General features: G+C 44.0%; 1 long non-coding RNA gene across 1 annotated transcript; it reads left to right on the forward strand.

Moving 5' to 3' along the window:
• The first annotated feature begins 231 nt into the window (after positions 1-231).
• Positions 232-3,405, forward strand: LOC121478982. The gene is made up of 3 exons (XR_005984637.1): positions 232-360; positions 2,658-2,808; positions 3,356-3,405. It is a non-coding gene; the product is annotated as an uncharacterized LOC121478982 (long non-coding RNA).
• Positions 3,406-6,235: the final 2,830 nt, after the last annotated feature.

A 6,235-nucleotide genomic window follows, 5' to 3' on the forward strand; every position in this document is an offset into this window, starting at 1 on the left:
GGCGGGGAGCCAGCGGGGAGCGGGTGTGGGGCTTCAGAAGTGAGACCTCCAGCGCCGAGGCCGAACCAGGAAGAGGGCTGCTGAGATACTCGGCTACCTAATCCAGTTCTCCTTGCACGCTCAGCAGCCTCCCCTCCCTCTGCATAACAATGGAAGGAAAGAGGAAGTGGGAAAAAAATAAGGTCGTGTAATTGAGTTAGAAGGGGTAATTACCAGGACCCCGGAGCAGAGGGAAAGTACCACCCGGAAAGAAGAGCTGAAGACCAGCCTACGAGGAATGAGTAACACATACTTGCTGGTGCAGGGGAGCAAAAAATAAAACCTCAGTGCTGGATTGGCCAGGCACTGGAAAAACCTGAGGTAGGCAGCGAGGACTGGGCTACAGTAGATTCAAGGGAGGAGGAGAGTGAGCTCCAAGCCAGGCGGGGATTTTGCAGCAGCTGCTGTGCCCTGATACTGAGTATCGGTGCCGCAAGGGAGGGATGAGTCAGTCCCAGCAGGTCCAAGTTTAGGATTAAAGAGAGAGCCAGTAGGAAGGCACTCAGCAAACACCTTCCTGTGAGAGGGCTAGTGACCATGCTAAAGAGGGATCCCAGTCCCCTACGGGACACCAAGGAAGCCCTGAACCTACCAGAAGGGCTCATTTGCATGGAGACTGAGCATGAAATGCTGTTTTAAATTGCCTTCCCTTCCTCTCCCCAGAAGTTCCTGCCAGCTTTGCCACCCTTCGCTTGATTTCATAGAGTTGTTTAAAACCAGGGTTGGGGGATCCCTGGGTGGCTCAGCAGTTTGGCGCCTGCCTGCCTTTGGCCCAGAGCGCGATCCTGGAGTCCCCGGATCCAGTCCCACGTCGGGCTCCCTGCATGGAGCCTGCTTCTCCCTCCTCCTGTGTCTCTGCCTCTCTCTCTCTCTCTCTCTCTCTCTCTCGCTCTCTCTCATAAGTAAATAAATAAGTCTTTAAAAAAAAATAAAATAAAACCAGGGTTGGCTTAGAGTGGAAGGCGAAGGGGCAATGCCAGATTATGGTGGTGAATGTCACATCTTGCTTCAGGAGGCAGGGAAGGGCAGGGCGTTTTGAAAGGAGAATTCTTGGTTATGGGTGTGGCTGTAAATGCATCCTGCACCTTGATGCCTCATGGGAGAGAGCTAGGAGCTGTGCGGGGACCGGCAACAGTGGGCTGGTTTCTTTGAGGAAGTAAAGCCCACCACCTCATCCTGACGTTCATGGTAGTTGAAAGGATGGCAGGACCCGACTGCATCACTCATCCTAAGTCTGTATGGAAACAGAAAATGCCCTGGGCACATACTGACCCGCTGTATGAACTGTTAGTTCACGGTGCCTGAGCAGCCCCTGAAGCAGCATGTTAGAGTCCCATGCAGGGGAGGAGGTTCTTCATAGGTGACTTTGATTAGATGGTTTTGTGTTTGTTTTGTGGTAACATATATACATATTGAAATTAGCCATCCTATTTTTTCTCTAAAGATTTTTTTTAAGATTTTATTTACTTATTCCTGAGGATACACAGAGAGGGGAGAGAGGCAGAGACACAGGCAGAGGGAGAAGCAGGCTTCATGCAGGGAGCCCGACGTGGGACTCGATCCCAGGTCTCCAGGATCAGGCCCTGAGCCCTAGGCGGCGCTAAACCGTTGAGCCATCGGGACTGCCCCTAAAGATTTTATTTTTAAGCAGTCTCTACACCTACTGTAGTGTTGGGTTTCGAACTCACAATCCTGAGATCAAGAGTTGCATGTATCACCGACTGAGCCAGCCAGGCGCCTCTTAACCATTTTAAGATATACAAATTCAGTGATGTTAATTAAAACCACAATGTTGTACAACCAGCACCATGATTTCCAAATTTTTTCCATCACTCTAAACAGAACCTCTCTACTCATTTGTGCGATTATTTTTGTTGTTACTGTTTATTTTTTTTATTTTTATTTTATTTTTAATTTTTTATTTATTTATGATAGTCACAGAGAGAGAGAGAGAGGCAGAGACACAGGCAGAGGGAGAAGCAGGCTCCATGCACCGGGAGCCCGACGTGGGATTCGATCCCAGGTCTCCAGGATCGCGCCCTGGGCCAAAGGCAGGCGCCAAACCGCTGCGCCACCCAGGGATCCCTGTTGTTACTGTTTAAATAACTTTTTCTCGGGTTGCGTGGGTGGCTCAGTGGTTGAGTGTCTACCTTAGGCTCAGGGCATGATCCTGGTCCTGAGGATCGAGTCCTGCATGGGGCTCCCTGCGAGGGAGGACCCTATGTCTGTGTCTCTGCCTCTCTCTCTGTCTCTGGTGGATGAATAAATAAAATATTTAAAAATAGTAATACATAAAAATAAATAAATAACTTTTTCTCTAGGATATATGTTGATCTCTGCTGGTAGGTGGAGTCAGGTCAAGTTATACAGAGTCAACAGATTTCTTCACCTGAGTTTCTTTTGTCACAGGATTGCTGTGAGGTCTTTTCTGTGTAAACAGCTTTGCTACTTTCCTTCTACATACCCACACTTTTTTTTTTTAACAAAGTAGGAATTATATCAAACTACTCAAAACTCAGTGCTTAACACAACCCTTTTACTTGCTTGCAATTCTGTGAGTCATCAAATTGGATGGGAATCAACTGAGCATTTCTTTTTCTTTCTTCTTTTTTTTTTAGATTTTATTTATTCATGAGAGACAGAGAGAGAGGCAGAGACATGCAGAGGGAAAAGCAGCCTCCTCTCAGGGAACCCGATTTGGGACTGGATCCTTGAACTCTAGCATCAGGCCCTGAGCTGAAAGCAGAGTTTAACCGCTGAGCAATCCAGGTATCCTTCTTCTATTATTGTTAACTAGGGTCATTTATGCCAGTGTAGTCTTCCGGTGGTTCAGCTGGGGCTGGATGATATAATTTGACCTCATTCATATGTTGGGAGCTGGCTATAGGCTTGGGTATATATTTCCAGCATGTTATATGGGTGGTAGGGTTCCAAAAGCAAAAGAGAAAGATTAAGACCCCAGTGCAACTGGTTTTCAAGCTGCAGTCTGACTCATCATTTGTTAATGTCCCATTGTACAAAGCGAGTCACATGGCCAAATCCAGAATCTTTGTGAGTGAGGACTTCATGAAATCCAGATACATCCAGTGTGATTCCTTGGGGCCATGATTGCAACAAGGCACCACACCTGCATTTTGCATTTGCTTTCCCCCTTAACAGGATATCTATTTTCCAAGTTGATATAATCATCATAATTACATTTGTAATGACTACACAATAGTCAATCAAATGACTATGCCAAAATGTGCCTAATCATTATTACTTTTTTTTTTTTTTGTGGTTTGTTCTAATTTTCACTGTTAAATATGTCATTTAGCTCTCCCTCCTTCACCTTGGCCACCTCCTCTGTCTGCCACTCCTGGTGCCACCTTGTGCTTCTTTTGTATAGATCGGTGCCTCTCTTGAAGCGAGGCACTCTCCATGGCTGATGAAAGGCCCAAAGAAGGAATCAAGACTGAGAACAAGGATCTATTAATTTAAAGGTGGTGGGCAGGATGGTCGTAAGATTAAGAGGTATACACCTCTTAGTAAACTTGTGAAAGCCCACTGTAAACAGCAGGGTTTGTCAATGAGGCAGATCAGATTCTGTTTTGATGGGCAGCCAATCAATGGAACAGACACACCTGCACATTTGGAAATGGAAGATGAAGACACACTAGATGTTTTCCAGCTGCAGACAGAAGGCTGTGTATTACAAAGGGAAAGTGAGGGGCATCTGGCTCAGTTGGTAGAGCATTCAACTGTTGATCTCAGGAGTGTGAGTTCAAGCCCCAAACCTGTGTTGGTGTAGAGATCCCTTAAAAATAAAATCTTAAAAAAAAAGTAAAAGGGAACCTGCTACTTTACTCCAGAACTTTGTTCCTCCAGACTAAGAAGACATTGTCAATGAGAAAAGCAAAACTTGGTTCCACCACATCTGGATTAATTTGGTATAGTTTTCTCTATTCTCTCATTTTCCTCTTCCCTATTCCTTTGTTGTACATAAAGTAATTGTGTATGTACATAAGCACATTACATTTTTTTTCATTTTTTTTTTAACTAAATGGCCAGTAGTGTGTTTCGATGGACATCAAATGGAGATGGGATACAAGAAAATACTGGTTCTATGGGACAGCCCAGGTGGCTCAGAGGTTTAGCACTTGCCTTTGGCCCAGGGTGTGATCCTGGAGTCCTGGGAACGAGTCCCACATCGGGCTCCCTGGGTGGAGCCTACTTCTCCCTCTGCCTGTGTCTCTGCCTCTCTCTGTCTCTCAAAAATAAATAAATAAAATCTTAAAAAAGAATACTGGGTCTATGAAAATACCCCCTTACTCCATTAATGGCATACTCATTTATATTCCAGTAAGTTTATATGAGTTTAAATGAGTTTATTCCACTCATTTATATTCCAGTAAGTTATTTTCCTTTCACTGTTTAACAAAAAAGGACAGCATAAAAAGCCTTGCATAACTTGTTCAAATGGAGAATTTTAACGTTTTTCATTTATCAATGTAAAACCAAGGACGATTTTATAACATTTTTGTATGTAACTGTTACATGTAGGGCACTCTGTCTTTAAGTAGGAATAAATTACTTGAAAAGAAGTGAAAACTAGGGGCAGGTGGCTCAGTCGGTTAAGCGTCTGCCTTCAGCTCAGGTCAGGATCCCAGGATCCTCCATTGGGCTCCCTGCTCAGTGGAGAACCTGCTTCTCCCTCTGCCTCTCCCTCTGCTCATGCTTGCTCTCTCTTGCTCTCTTTTTCTCTCTCAAATAAATAAGGTAAAAAAAAAAAATCTTAAAAAAAAAAAAAGAAATGAAACGTAGGTAGTTCTCCCTTCAAGTGTCTTGTTCTATAAACGTCTTGTTCTTTAAAAAAGTTATTGGAACACCTGGGTGGCTCAGTGGTTAAGCATCTGCCTTTGGCTCAGGTAGTGATCCCAGGGTCCTGGGATCCAGTCCCCCATTGGGTTCCCCACAGGGAGCCTGCTTCTCCCTCTGCCTATGTCTCTGCCTCTCTCTGTGTGTCTCTCATAAATAAATAAATAAATAAATAAATAAATAAATAAATAAATAAATAAATAAATTCATCTAAAAAGTTATTAAACAGATATTTATTGAGTACCTACTATGTGTAAGGAATTATTCACAAGGACTAAGGATGACTGTTTACTTAGAATTTTTTCAGGAGAAATTCAGACAAACATGAATATATAACATGTACTGTGGAGAAAAAGCAGGGAAGAGAGATTAGAACCGGAAGAGAAGTGGGTGGAGGGTAGGTTTGCTATTTTAGCTCTGAGCCACCCAAGCATCCTTGTAGTCTTTTATCTTGACCACTTCAATCTTTTGCACCTTCTAGCTTTTGAGCTGTAATTGCTATTTTCTGTTGCTCTAGGGTATATGTACATGGGGGGAGACATATTAAGTGGCACATACACACGCACAAACATGGTCAGGATCACACTTTGACATATACATGTTTCCTGGTGTGAAAAAAAAAATCAGGCATAAAATATCTGGAATCATAAAGGGTCAAATAACAGGGGAAACCAATTTTTTGATCAGGGGACTTAGGTAGCTATTTCTTTGAATAGCAGCTGTATCTTGGCCCTGAAAACGAATAAAAGGTTCCTTGGCAGGGGTCTATCTGGGTATGTGTGGTTCTGATCCTGTGCTCTGTGCTCTGCTTGGTTGGGTGCACTCTTGGGCACTGACCAGGAGGTGGGGCCACTTTTGGCAAGAAGAACCTGAGTTTTGGGCTCTTTGTGTCTATTTCTTTTTTAATTTTTATTTATTTTTTAAAGATTTTATTTATTTATTCATGAGAGACAGACAGAGAGAGAGAGAGAGAGACAGGCAGAGGGAGAAGCAGGCTCCATGCAGGGAGCCCGATGTGGGACTCGATCCTGGGTCTCCAGGATCAGGCCCTAGGCTGAAGTCGGCATTAAACCGCTGAGCCACCGGGGCTGCCCCTATTTCTTTTTTTAATTTTTTTTTTAATTTTTTTATTTATTTATGATAGTCACAGAGAGAGAGAGAGAGGCAGAGACATAGGCAGAGGGAGAAGCTGGCTCCATGCACCGGGAGCCCGATGTGGGATTCGATCCCGGGTCTCCAGGATCGCGCCCTGGGCCAAAGGCAAGCGCCAAACCACTGCGCCACCCAGGGATCCCAATTTTTTTAATTTTTTTTTTTTTTAATTTTTCCTATTTCTTTT

This window comes from Vulpes lagopus, chromosome 19 (genome assembly GCF_018345385.1).
Source record: "Vulpes lagopus strain Blue_001 chromosome 19, ASM1834538v1, whole genome shotgun sequence".
Taxonomy (NCBI): domain Eukaryota; kingdom Metazoa; phylum Chordata; class Mammalia; order Carnivora; family Canidae; genus Vulpes; species Vulpes lagopus.